This window comes from Stegostoma tigrinum, chromosome 10 (assembly GCF_030684315.1).
Source record: "Stegostoma tigrinum isolate sSteTig4 chromosome 10, sSteTig4.hap1, whole genome shotgun sequence".
NCBI classification, from domain to species: Eukaryota; Metazoa; Chordata; class Chondrichthyes; order Orectolobiformes; family Stegostomatidae; genus Stegostoma; species Stegostoma tigrinum.
This window is the reverse complement of record NC_081363.1, coordinates 47,950,024-47,964,439: the sequence shown is the minus strand read 5'-3', so window position 1 is coordinate 47,964,439 and position 14,416 is coordinate 47,950,024. Positions and strand designations below refer to the sequence as shown.

The window sequence follows — 14,416 nt, the reverse complement described above, 5'->3', positions numbered from 1 at the left end:
ACCTATGCTCTCTAGTTTTGGACTCCCCTACCCTGGGAAAAAACCTTGGCTATTCACCTTATCGATGCCCCTCATGGTTTTAGAAGCCTCTAAGGTCACCCCTCAGCCTCCTACACTCCAGGGAAAGAAGTACCAGCCTATCCAGCTTCTCCTTATAACTGAAACCCCAGTAGAACATAGAACATAGAACAGTACAGCACAGAACAGGCCCTTCAGCCCACAATGTTGTGCCGACCATTGATCCTCATGTATGCACCCTCAAATTTCTGTGACCATATGCCTGTCCAGCAGTCTCTTAAATGACCCCAATGACCTTACTTCCACAACTGCTGCTGGCAACGCATTCCATACTCTCACAACTCTGTGTAAACAACCCGCCTCTGACATCCCCTCTATACTTTCCTCCAACCAGCTTAAAACTATGACCCCTCGTGCTAGCCATTTCTGCCCTGGGAAATAGTCTCTGGCTATCGACTCTATCTATGCCTCTCATTATCTTGTATACCTCAATTAGGTCCCCTCTCCTCCTCCTTTTCTCCAATGAAAAGAGACCAAGCTCAGTCAACCTCTCTTCATAAGATAAGCCCTCCAGTCCAGGCAGCATCCTGGTAAACCTCCTCTGAACCCTCTCCAAAGCATCCACATCTTTCCTATAATAGGGCAACCAGAACTGGACGCAGTATTCCAAGTGCGGTCTAACCAAAGTTTTATAGAGCTGCAACAAGATCTCATGACTCTCAAACTCAATCCCCCTGTTAATGAAAGCCAAAACACCATATGCTTTCTTAACAACCCTGTCTACTTGGGTGGCCATTGTAAGGGATCTATGTATCTGCACACCAAGATCCCTCTGTTCCTCCACACTGCCAAGAATCCTATCCTTAATCCTGTACTCAGCTTTCAAATTCGACCTTCTAAAATGCATCACCTCGCATTTATCCAGGTTGAACTCCATCTGCCACCTCTCAGCCCATCTCTGCATCCTGTCAATGTCCATCCTTGTAAATCTTTTTTATATCCTTTCCTGTTTAACAACAATTTTTCTTTAGCAGGTAAACCATAATTGTATGCAGTATTCCAAAGATGACTTCACCAATGTCTTACACTGTCAGAATAGGATGTCCCAACCCCTATACTCAATGCTCTGAGCAAGGAAGGCAAGTGCGCCTTCTTCACCAAACTGTCTACCTACAATGCTACTTTCAAGGAATTATGAACATGTGCCCGTAGACATCTCTATTCAACAGTAGTACTCCCTAGGACCTACCATTAATAGAGTAGGCCTGGATTGCCTTACCAAAAATGCAACACCTTGCATTTATCTAAATTAAAACTACGTCTGCCACTTCCTAGCCCATTGGCCCATCTAATCAAAATTGTGCTGTAATCTTAAAAAACCACCTTCACAGTCCACTATACCATTGATTTTGGTGTCATCCACAAATTTACTAATCTGACCTATATTCTCATCCAGGTCGTTTCTTGGATGGTGCATGGGTTTGCCTGGGGCATTTAGCAGAGGAGTTCAATGGCAAGTCCAAAATAATAATTGCTTCAACATGTTTCAATGTTTTAATTTTGTAGCTGTTGAACATCTAGACAGGTGTAACTAGCAAAACTGCCTCTCAATGTTAGTTCAAAAACAAGTAGATTTATATTAATTGGTGATCACAATTGGTAACAGGGGGCACTTAAATACACAGCAAGGCAGGCGAGAGGGATACAAACAGTTTCAGTAAATTGATAGGTTAAATAAGTGGACAAAAATTTGGCAAGTGGAATATAATGTGGGAAATCATACAGTTGGTCATTTTGGAAGGGAGAACAGAGTAACAGCATGTTATTTAAATGGCAAAAAACGGCGGAGAGCTGCCATACAAACGGACTTGGGATACTTGTGCATGAGACACAGAAAGCTAGCACACAGGTAAAGAAGGTAATCAGGAAAGCTAATAGAATGTTGGCCTTTATTTCGAGGGGATTGGAGGGTGAGTGGGCAAGTCTGACTGGAAATGTATAAGGTGCTGGTGAGACCACATCTGGAATACTGGGTGCAGCTTTGATCCCCTTATTTAAGGGAAGGTATCATTTCGTTGGAGTTCAGAGAAGGTTCACAAGGATGATCCCTGGCTTGTCTTATGTGCAAAGGCTAAACAGGTTGGTACTCTACTCACTGTAATTTAGAAGAATAAGAGGTGATCTCATGATACATATAGGACTCTTAGAGGGCTCGACAGGGCAAATACTGAGAGGATGTTTACCCTCATCGAAGAGTCTAGAACCAGAGTGCACAGTCTCAATAAAGGGGAGCCAATTTAAGATTGAGAGGAGAAGGTATTTCTTCTCTCAGAGGGCTGAGTGTCCTTGGAACTCACCGCCCTAGAGAGCTGTGAGGGCAGTCAATGTGTAGACTTGAAGCTAAGATAGATAGATTCTTGATCTGTAGGGGAATCCAGAGGTCTGGGAAAGGACAGGAAAGTGAACATGATGAATGCTGGATCAGCCACAATCTTACTGAATGGCAAAGCAGGGCTGCGGGAGAGAGTGGCCTACTCCCGTTCCTATTTCCTTTGGTCTTAAAAAGACAACATGCTATATTCCAACAAAGTGAACAGAAACACCAGAAAGAGTCAGCAGAGAAGTGTGAAGTTGTGAAATTACAAGTGTTCTGATCCTTAGACGAGATTTCTGCTGAAAGGAAACTCCAAGTCTCTACCTAAACCTGCTTTATAAGATGGGACCAGGAGAGGAAGATATCAAGTGCACAGGGACAGTATATGTGCCACATATATCATGAACTGCCTGGATAAACAACATGGGACAGAACCTATTTATGTGAAGCATTAATGGACTGACTCACAAACATAACATTACCAAGCAACTGTTTCGATACAGGACAGAAGTTTTTCTCCTAAAACATTTAAAATAAATGGTCACCATACAAATTGAGATGGCAGGGTTTGGTGATGAGGCAAGACTCTCTTGGGGGATAGAAAGGGACTGGAATTAAAAGTACAGAGATACAGAACTGTAGTTCCATTAAGTCTATTAAAATTGAAAAAGATAGCAATCAAGGAGAAAGTTACCAAGTGTAATAAAAACAGAATTTGGTGGAAAAACACAGCATGTCTGGTAGTACCGTGGAGTGAAAGCAGATTTAACATTGAGTCCACTGATTGTGTAACAAATCAGAGCAAAGAACTATAGACAAGGACGGTGTGACCAAACAATAAGACAGCTGTTGTAAAGCACTCTAAAGTTGGGGGTGAGTGTTTTCTGCAGTTGTGACTGGCTCTCATGTAATTTTATGTCCCAAATGCCAGGCTAAGTGACAAAGTGGATATGTAAAGTTTAAGGGTCCTAACAGGTCTCTGGAAATTACAAAGCCATTTTCAAGAGCTGGAAGAGATTGAGGTTCAAGGCTTTCAAAACAATGATGTCAGACTTGTTTCCAGTTCCAGATGCTGAAAAGAGGAGAGTTAGCTCACAGCCGTGAACCAAATCATTTGAAGGACGTTTCTTGGATCTTGGGACGATTTCTGGGAGACAAGGACATACTGAGAGCCTGTGTTTTACTTCAGCTAGGATGGCAGATAACAGTCTGGGAGGATTTAGACCAACAGGTAAAAAAAATTTGAAAGCTTCCATGTGGATAGAATAGTACTGATTGGAGCAAGGTAGATCCATTGAACTTTAAAGAGTAGGGAATACACAAATCACAGCAGAAACTCAAAACAGTAAAGGACCATACATGTGTATCACTAATGACAATGGACAGGATTATTCTAGATTAGATTTGACTCAAGAAGAGATACCAGCACAAAAAGGCCAGGCAACCATAAGGTTAAATACAACAAAAGTCAGATACAAACATGCCAGATGCAAATCACAAATCCAAGAAATAAATTTGGAAATAATCAAGATGTGTGCGTATGTGCATGTGTTGGTTGGGGGGAAAGAGACAGGCAGACATTCAAGCTATAAAAGATTTCAAATCACAAAAATTCCACACTTCCTAGTTGATTTATTATTTTCCAGCACATTCCGTAGTTCCTAGAGCTACAGTGCTAAAACAGTGAGTGGTACAAATGAGACAAGTAGTATGGTGGGCCTAACTAAATGATATTAAAGGCAAAGTAATGAATGGTTAGAATGTACTAGTCACGGGATCAAGATAAAGAAAGCCCTGAAACATGATGAACAAGTAAGAGGAGAATGTTTAAGGGAAGACAACTGTTCTCTAAGGCTTCAATTCTTCAGCATAAAGTTATGACTTTAATAGACGTAGTTGATAAATGTGTGTTTCTGGATGTCATAACTACTCAAATGACCCAAATGATCATGTATTCTACAATACAAGAGGTGACGTTGAAATCAAAAGCTGGTGCAATATGCAAATAATATTGAAGCAGGCAAGATTGAACGTTGCAAAACTGTGGCCAGAATATGGTGGAATTTAGCATCTGCCTTACACTAGGAAAACAGAGACCAAGAGTACATTTAGCAAGCTATTTCCTAAAGTAGAAATGCAAAAAAAAAGACAAAACGACCTTGAGATTGGCTCTACCATGAAATAATGGGTTTCAAAGCCACTTTCAAGCCACTCCCCATATTCCTCAATTCGTGACAGACCAAAACTCTCTCTTTCAGCCTTGAACATATTCAATAATACAGGATTCACTGGGATTGAGAATTTCAAAGATTCACGTTAATTTCAAAATTAAAACTATCATCTTAGTACTAAATTACTGCCCCCTCATCTTGAAACTGTACCCCCGGGTTCTGGATTGCAGAGCTAGGGAAAACAAATGTCTTCAAACACCATCATTCTCCTAAATATTTTGATGCAATCATTCCTCATTCTTCTGAAATCCAAACAATAGACATAGAATTTATTCTCGCTCTCCACAGAGCAAACCCTCTCATCTGATCAATGCAAACAAGTTGGACCTGAAATGAAGGGCCTGTTTCCGTGCAAATAATTCAACGACTTTAACTGGGAGAAAACTAGACAAATAGCAGTGAGTGACCATTTTGGAGAAAGTGATCATAATACAGTCTTAGTATTATTACGCAAAAGGGACAAAAAAAAAGAGGGATAGAAGTTCTAAACTGGGGAAAGACAATCTTTCCAGAAATAAGAGAATTTGACTAATACAGACTGGATATAGGCATCTGAAGTCAATGGCAAATCAGTGAGAGGCATTAAAAAGTGAAATTCTACAGGCACAGAATCGACCTGTCTCCATAAAGGATGGCGTTGTCAAATGCAGAGGCCCCAACCCCAACAATGATCCAGAAGCACACTGTGTCATATAAAGGCAAAAAAATAGAGTCTATGACCATCTCTTTAAAAGAAGTAACATTTAGGAAGTTCAGAAGTCAAGAAAGTATGAGGTGGAGTGACAAAGGAAACTAGGAGAACAAAGAGAATACTGCGTATTATTCTGGGGCGTCAAAAGGAAGCAAACTGTGAAATAGTGGATGTAACAGGATAACTTTCCAATCCTTACTAGACATTGATGAATACCAGGAGTCTGGGTCTGTTTCTGAATGGCAGGCAGTAACTAGTGGGATACTGCAGGAATCTGTGCTTGGAAGACAGCTATTCACAATGTACATATTAATGGTTTAGTTCAGGGAATTAAATACAATATCTCCAAATCAGCAGAAGGCACAAAGCTGAGTGGGAGGGTGAATTGTTCAGAGGATGCAGAGATCCTCCAACTTCTCTGATATGGATAAGTTGTGTGGATGGGCAAATGTATAGCATAATGTGGATAAATGTGATGTTATCCACTTTGGTTACAAAAACAGGAAGTCAGATTATTATCTGAACAACCATAAATCGAAAAAGGGGAATTTGCAATGAGACCTGGTTGTTGTTGCACAACAAATTGCTGAAGGTTAGCATGTAGGTGCAGAGACAGAAAGGGCAACAAACTGTATGTTGGCCTTTATAATAAGCAAATTCAAGTACAGGAGCAGGGATGTCTTGCTACATAGGGCCTTGATGAGATCACACCAGAAGTTATGTGCAATTTCGGTCTCCTTTCAGAGGATGGATGTTCTTGCATAGGCAGAGTGCAACAAAAGTTTACCAGGATAATTTCTGGCATGGCAAGATTGATGTAGGAGAGATTAAATCAGTTCGGATCATATTTGCTAGAGCTGAGACGAATAATGGGGGGGGGGGGGGGAATATCATAGGAACCTATAAAATTCTGACAGTACAAGGCAAGGAGGATGCTGGAAGGATTAAAAAGAAATGATTACACAAGGTATTGCTCCTGAGGTTGGGGCTGATATTTTAACATGGATAGAAGAATATTAATGGACAGGATGCAGAGATAAATGAGCCATTTTCAACTTGGCAGGCTGTGACTAGCGGAATATTACAAAGATCAGTGCTGGGACTTCAGTTTTTACACTGTACAGAGATAGATTTTGATAGTGATACAATATAACTCGTATTCCTATCTGGTTTTGTGTACCAAGCTGCACTACATGTGAGTAAGGTGAGTGGGCATCAGGGTGGCAAATATAGTACAATGTGTTTAAATATGAGATTATTCACCTTAGTCATAAAATAGAAAAGTAGAATTTATTCTTAAATATGTGTGAGCCTTGCAAGTGTTGATGGTCAGAAATCCTTGGGTCTACTGGTAGAAGGGACACAAAAAAAGTTAGCATGCAAGTAGAGCTGACATCCCTGGATGTAAGGTTTTTAGGCAGGATAGAGAGGGGGACTAAAAACAGTAACATTATTTGACTCTGATCAATACGACTGTGAGGGGGAACAATTATACTAAATGAAGCATCAAATGAGGCCATATGCACAGAGCTTAGAAATAAAAAAGAAGACAGCCACACTTCTAGGAGTGTGCTATCGACCCCCAAATAATGGCAGTGTTAGTATAGTAAAAATTCATTTCTTGTTTCAAAGACAATACAGCAGTTACAATTGGAGACTTCAACCTTCCAACTATTCTGACAGGCTCACTAGCCTGCATTTCCCATCTTCTTTCCTTCCTTCTATCCTCGAATAGCAGTATTAAATCTGAAAATTCTGATCGAGACTGTTCCAGAATCTAACCAATACATCCATTATCCTTGTAGTTCTCTCTTTTTTTTAAGAATACTAGAGAGGCCAATGGATCCTGAGAGATCTTTTCATTTTAGTCTCTTGGTTTTCTTGAGTACTACTTCACTGTTAACTTGCTCATTCTTTTATACTCTAGATTAGTATATCTAATACAAAACATCTATCTCCACTGTGAAGACAGACACAATATTTGCTCAATGTTTCAGTCATTTCGTTATTCCCATGATATTTTCTCCTGACCCTGTTTCCAAGCTTCCAGTTTCTACTTTAGCTACAATCTTTCTTTTTATATTCTTGTGAAAGACTTGAATTGGTTTTTTACATCCCTGGCTAGTTTACTCTGTTTTTCTACTTTGTTCCCTTTTCCTTTTTCTTTGGCATGGCGTGCAAGCTAAACAGAACACCAGACTGTGGTTTTAGAGGGGAGAAGTACAGAAAGGAAAACAATTCATGAATACTGTGTCGTTATCATAAAATAGAGGGTAACATTCAACTTCATATTATGTATTATAAAGTCATGCTCTGGAGAAAGAGGGCAGCTAACCAAAGCAAAGGTAATGTACCATTGAGAAGACAGGCAAAAGAAAATGCTTTCATCAAGTATAAATCCTGAAGCAGACTAGAAAACAAGAACTGTATGGGTAGAAACTAATAAACTGATTGGGACAGTCAAAACTAATGCATTTACTATTATTGCTATAATAGTTACTAAAACTCTATTGATCCAGATTTTGCGGTCAGCAGCAAACAAATAGCACTCACTATTGAGCCCAAATGGCGTTCAGTGGCAAGGCATCTGGTGAGCTGGACTGGACTCTAGTGGTCGGTGGCAAGACGGCGTAGTAGAGTGTGCACCTAGCATGTTGGGGGTGGGTGGGGGCAGTGCTTTAGGGGAGACCAGCCACAGCACACGAGAGGGGGTGGGTTGCAGCAACCACAGCATGGGGGGAGGGAGCATGTCCTCATGGCAAAGCCCGGCATGGAATGTGTGCACTCTCATGGCTAAAGAAGGACTGTATTTTATTTAAATACTTCATGCAAAGAAGGACTGTAATGTTTAACTTAACTGATTTCTTCATTTTTCTACTTTGTACCTAGGTATTTTTGTACCTGAACTGAATGGCAACTTTATAAAAACTTTACACTGTACTCTAAACTTAATTCGAATTCTAATTCTGTCCACAGATGTGGACTTTTGTACAGCATACTTCGAGTTACTGCTAATCTGATAAAGCACAGTTATCTTCCTACGTGAACAGAGCAGCCAATATAATTTGTTGTTTCTTCAACAATTAAGATAGAAAAATCTTTACTGACACAAGCAGAAACCAAACCAGAACTTTAAGTTATGACAGATGATTGAATGTAATATCATATACGGAAAACAAAACTGAGATGGGGGCGTAAAAGAAAAATGGAATTGAGAGAGATGTAGATAAAAAGGATAGACAGAGTTAAAAATCATAATACATAAAATCTCTAATTATCTCTGAAGGAATGATATACCACAATTTTAAAAGTATGTTTTTCGTGCCAGACTTTGTATGGAGCAACTAAAAACTTATCAAACCAGTAAAAATTCACTTGCACTTCCGGCACATTTATACAAGTTTTTGAATTTCAAATTCAAACATTGTGGTGATTATCCAGCATAGCAAGTTTGTAGACGAGCAGGGTAATATGGTCAGGAACCTTCAGATTTCAGTATTTAACTGTACATTGGCATAAAGTATTGTTAAAATTACTGTGTATTAATAGAGTGCTTTAGGTTCATTGTAACTGTTAACACAAATTTTGAGAATTTCAAGAAGATTTTGTTCAGAGCAAACAAACAATCAATTAGCAACAGTAATGCACTTAAAATGTTCCCAACAAGACAATTTATGCTATGGCAGATAGAGAACAAGTTCCACATATTCCAAAACAAAATCAGATGTAACTTACAACGAAAGGAACAAATGGTACTGAACAATGTACTGAGGGGTTCTCTGGGGATCAGTGTTGATTACATGTACTTGCAATGAAATGGAAAAGCAGCAAAGCTCTATGTTTGCAGATAACACCAAACTAAGGAGGAACAGTAAATAAATTACAAACAAGCTGATCAAATGCAGCACCTGCATTTCTTTTAGTTTTGATCATATGCAGAACCAAATTTGTAGAGAACATTTGTTTTGGTTATTGCTACATACCTTAAAATATGATCTTTTGCATCACACCTTCATATTCTCTTGGACTCAAATTTATCAAAATGAACTTGCACATAGGGGGAAATGTTTACCTGGTGAAGAGAGGCCAAAGTCTTCAAAAAAATAAAAATATGCAAATTTGGTTAAAAATATTAGCAGACTAGATTATCAGACAGTATTAGCAGATTAAAAATTAGATTTAGCAGGAAAACATATTTATAAGATGCTCAAATTCCAACTTTCAGTAGAATGAATTGTACTATCCAAAGTCTGTACAACTACCAAACCAAAAACAAAAAAAGGTCATTCCAGAATTCTAAATGTCAGCTTCACCTTTGTGTATTGCAGTGCAAGTTGAGCTACTTCTAATGACTGACATACTGACACACCATACTACCCAGAATAAAATCGAACATCCTTTAAAGGGGTGTGGTATTGGCATCATCGAAAAGTGAGTTGGAGACAAGTGAAACATAAGCATTAAAGGAAATAAGATTCTTGGAATTCTGTGGTTCAGGTACTTTTCATATATAAAAAAAAAAGTGTTAAAAAATTTCTTATTAACAGGAAGCTTGCAGACCTGACAGATAGTGGAGAAGTAGAAAAGATTACATGTAGAGTGAGCTTGAACAAGCATAAGAGGGCAGAAGATGTAGGGTGCAGAAGGCAAAGGGTAAATTTAGTCTAACGTGAAAACTGTAAATGCCACAGAACCCGGGGTAAACAACAATGATATTGCAGTATAATTTGCTGCAGTGGAAGAAAATGAAATACCTGACTGTTCTTTGATTTGCATGGTAGAGTCCTTCAGTCAGGCACTGCAGTATGGCTAATAGACTGCTCAGGTTTATAGCAAGGTGTAATTACGCGAGAGCGCAGGAGGGAAGCTAAAAAGGTAGACCGCGGAAGTCTGTTATACAAATTCATTTTCCTTTTAATGAAATGAAATATTTCATGTACAAATGATTTAAAATTTCATTAATGAATTGTTGAAATTAGAGTGATTTTAACCTTGAGACACAAAAGAACCCAGCATACCCTCAATATTTACATTTTCACTTGGTCAGTATTATGGATTTTTTGAAACACCCAAAATCTACAAAACCATTAGGTCAGATCTATGATTTATGTCAGAAAATGTTATGCAATTTGAAAACCCTACACAAGTTGATTACAGATCGACTAAATCTATGGGTTTCAAATTGTGATTTCAAAAGTACTTAATGAAGCACAAATTCTTCAGATGAAATTCAGTGGAAAAGGGGGCATTTGGATTATGCACTGACCCATACCTATGTAACTGTGCTTCACATATCTCCTATGGAATCCACTCCTTCCCTCCAAACAACTTCCATCAATTGTGCCCAGTATTACTATTGCTGGTGCGCATGTTTAGCAGGCTGAAATAAACTGATCATACAATGCTTTTGGCTGTGTCTTTAAACTTCGATTAAAAATGAACAGGGTCTGTGAGTATTCTGAATTCAGCCTGACAAGATTAGCTCAGTCAAGGGACTGGATGGGCAAGGCCAAACCTGGAATAAACAGAATGGGCAAATGTGCCAGGAAAAAAAACAGCTGTTGACATGTTCAGTAGAAAGGAATCTACTTGATTTAAGCCAGTGATGGTGGATGCAGGAAGGAAATGATCTCTATTCAAAGAGGAGAGAGTCAAGAGACCATATTCTGCACCATCTAACGAAGCAGAGGGATTCACGCTAGCATAGCCAAGGAAAGAAGAAACATTACAGTGGACTTTACTGCTGGTAAACATCACAGAAGCAAATGGAAATGGCGACCTAAAGTTACTATTTGGTGAAACAGGCAAACAAAAAACACATCAGAAGTGACTGCAATGGAAAGTGTGATGTGATAGAAAAGCGCAATGTTCTTTTATCCAACTTATATATGTTGCCTACTGAAAACAGCAGTAAACATTTTCTGTAATTTGATACAGAAGAAATCTTAAAATTAGAATTCTTGCTGTGTCATCCTATACTTATTAACTAGAAAGTTTGGATTTTTTTTAAACAGCAGTCTCAAAGGAATAATAACAATTCTTTTCTTTTTTCCTGACAGAGTTACTATTGGAAGAATTTAGAAAATAAGCAGGTAGAGTTTCAAAAGGAGTCACAGAACCAAAGGACACAGAAGAGAAATGGGTAGGAAGAGTGGTAAGTCTGATCAATAGTGTACATGACCACAAAATAACTCAAATTGCTATGCAAGTCATTCAAGCCCCACTAAGATGTCGAATGTGCACGGCCTGGTGCAACATTTACAAAAGACTTCGAACAAGAGTTGTTAATTCACATTGTACTATAATTCCTGTATGTGTCCAGTTCTGAAGCAGAGCTATTATGACTGTGAAACTTTAACTCACTTTCTATCTCCACAGATTCTCCTTGACATGCTGAGTTGCTCCAATATTCTGTTTATTTTATATCCCTGATGTTGTTCTCATTTGAACACATTATTTACTAATTCCTCAGTTTAAGGACATTTGTACTTTTTTTTGATTCTCTTGTAAAGGCTAGCACTTACTAAAATTCTCACCAGAGGCAATTGTAAAGTAAGGCACACCGTCACTTCCTCCACTGCTCCCTACATCCTGAGGCTTAGCATGACTTCTTACCACAAGGCTTTACCACATCTTCAGAAACAAACTGAAAAAGAAAACAGGAAGCAATGTTATATTATACATACAGAAATACAAAAACCTCTTCAAGTTTGTTGTAAACAAACATCAGTTCTTTAATGCCATTCTCCTTCTATCAAATATCTATAAAAAGGACCACAGACTGTCAAAACATGAAGTTTCATTACCTCCATTAATTTATTTATACTAGAAGGAAACAAGATGCTAGTTTTCCATTCCATGGAAAGTTGAGTGTAATGTGGGAAATTAGTTTACTGTGCTAACATTTAATTCAACAAGTGGAGAGTACCAAATAGTACAATTACTCAAATCATTAAAAATAATTAGAATTTGAAATTAATATTCAAAGAACTGACCAGTAGTCGTCGCACCTTCTCACGATCAACAGCGAATGAAATAAATATATACATGCAGCACAAGAAAGCAGCAATGGTAGTAATACAAAACATGAGCTCAGTGAGAAGGGCTCAATTATTGAAGTACAGGGCTGTCAACAGATTTCTTTATGTTGTACTCTCTGCAGACCTGCAGGAACAAGACAGCATTTCACAACTAGCATAAAGGAATATCACACCATGTTATTCAAGAAATCTAGTCTTGATTGAACATCTGTGCAGAGGCTCTTTACCCAAGAAACAAGCCTGTTTTTCTGTTTTACTAGCTACAGTCACATCCCTGTAGCACGGTATTAAATCAGTTGCAGTAACATAAAAACTTACAACTTAATTACTTCAAGGGTTCACCTTAAAAATATGCAGATGAATCAGGCATGATCAACAAGCATGCAACAAAGAATGGAACAAAGCACCAATCATCTATGCACAATTTCAGCTGGGTAATACGCAATTTGTTGCACAACGTAACTGCCTCCCAGCAAACTGATTCTGTGCTTATGACTCCACCCATAGCTCAACCAAAACAGGCAAGCCTTCTTGGGGTTTGAATTTTTCAGCTGAAACAAACTGATAAACGAAGATCCAAATCTGCATAAAAGTTGGGTAATGGCTGATGTTTTTTTTTAAGGTGTAACCCTGAGCTGGAGACAAAGATTAACTGCTCTGTCAGCCAACTCTTACAGCATTAGCTGCTTACTCATCCAACCAATTTTTCAATATGTTGTGAACTATTAAAGCAGATAGAGTACCAGAAAACATTTCCTTCAGTTAATCCTGTAGTTTCTGTGAAAGACTGCAATAAATGCAAAATTATTACCATTTTCGTAACCAGTTTGAGTCCAAGAAAAGAAAGAAGCCACAGAAGTCCAATTTCAAGATGACTTCATTCACTGGATGTTTTTCTCTCTAGATTCTGCCTTTGAGAAAGCAGATTGCGGTACAATTCCATGCATGCTAGCTAACCTCTGATACCTCAATCATTGTAGCAAATTTTAAATTTATCAACAAATAAAGCGAGTGTCTGCAAGCTATTTAACCATAGGCAAGGAGATAGAATAGCATTACAAGGAAGTTCAATTCTGTCCTTTTTACATCTTCAATACGGGAGATACCAGAAAAAGTAGTCTCAATTTAAGCTTGAGGCAATTGTGGATCAACCGCAACAAAGTATAAGCAATTAGGTGAGCAAGAGTTCAAAATTGCACAGCAATCACCTATCTAGGGAAAATAAAAAGCTGCTCCATTTCAGATGATGATTATTAAAAGAAAGCATTTCACCTGGACCATCTCTGATACCCCACTGTTTTCATCTCTGGTGACCGCCTCAAAACTGATATCTATTTCAAGCCCACCGACTCCCAATGCTACCGAGACTTCACCTCTTCTCACCCACCTTCCTGCGAGAATGTGAGAATGTGATTCCATACTCCCAATTCCTCTGCTCTGCCGCATCTGCTCCTAAGATGGGGCTTTCCACTCCCAAACATCCCAGATGTCCTCATTTCAAGAACTGCAACTTCCCCACCTTGGTGGTCAAAAATGCTCTGGACCACATCTCTTGCATTTCCTGCACCTCTGCCCTCATATTCTCTCCCACAACAAAAACAAAGACAGAATCCCCCTCGTCCTCACATATCATCCCACTAACCTCTGGATTCAACATATCATTCTCTGCCACTTCCACAACCTGCAATCTGACCCCACAGCCAAAAGATACGTTTCCCTCCCCACAACTATCGGCATTCCACACAGCTGTCTGCACTCCCTCGTCCAATCCACACTTCCCAATAGCCCCACCACTGCCGGCACCTTTCCCTGCAAACAGAGGAAGTGCTACACCCGCCCCTACACCTCCCCCCTCATTTCCATCCAAGGAACTAAAAGATCCTTTCACATCAGACAGAGCTTCACCTGCACAATGGCCAATGTGGTCTACTGTATCTGCTGTTCCTGATGTGGCCTCCTGTACATTGATGAGAGCAAGCACAAACACGGAGACCACTTTGTAGAGTTACTGTGCTCTGTTTGCGACAAAACGACAACACCTTCCAGTCACAAACCATTTCAA

At 39.1% G+C, this 14,416-nt stretch overlaps 1 protein-coding gene across 8 annotated transcripts in view; it reads right to left on the bottom strand.

Moving 5' to 3' along the window:
- LOC125455750 (F-box only protein 34-like) overlaps positions 1-14,416 on the bottom strand; it is a 39,054-nt gene that overhangs the window by 6,164 nt on the left and 18,474 nt on the right. For 3 of the 8 annotated variants that reach the window (XM_048538157.2, XM_048538158.2, XM_048538156.2), the window contains 3 exons: positions 12,310-12,478; positions 11,851-11,960; positions 9,298-9,407 (listed from right to left, as the gene is read on the bottom strand). The gene's annotated coding sequence lies outside the window, so the exon portion shown is untranslated. Of the gene's footprint in view, positions 1-9,297; positions 9,408-11,838; positions 11,961-12,309; positions 12,479-12,672; positions 12,688-14,416 lie in introns of those variants that run through there. The other 5 variants (XM_059649172.1, XM_048538160.2, XM_048538162.2 and 2 more) reach the window with 5 other exon arrangements.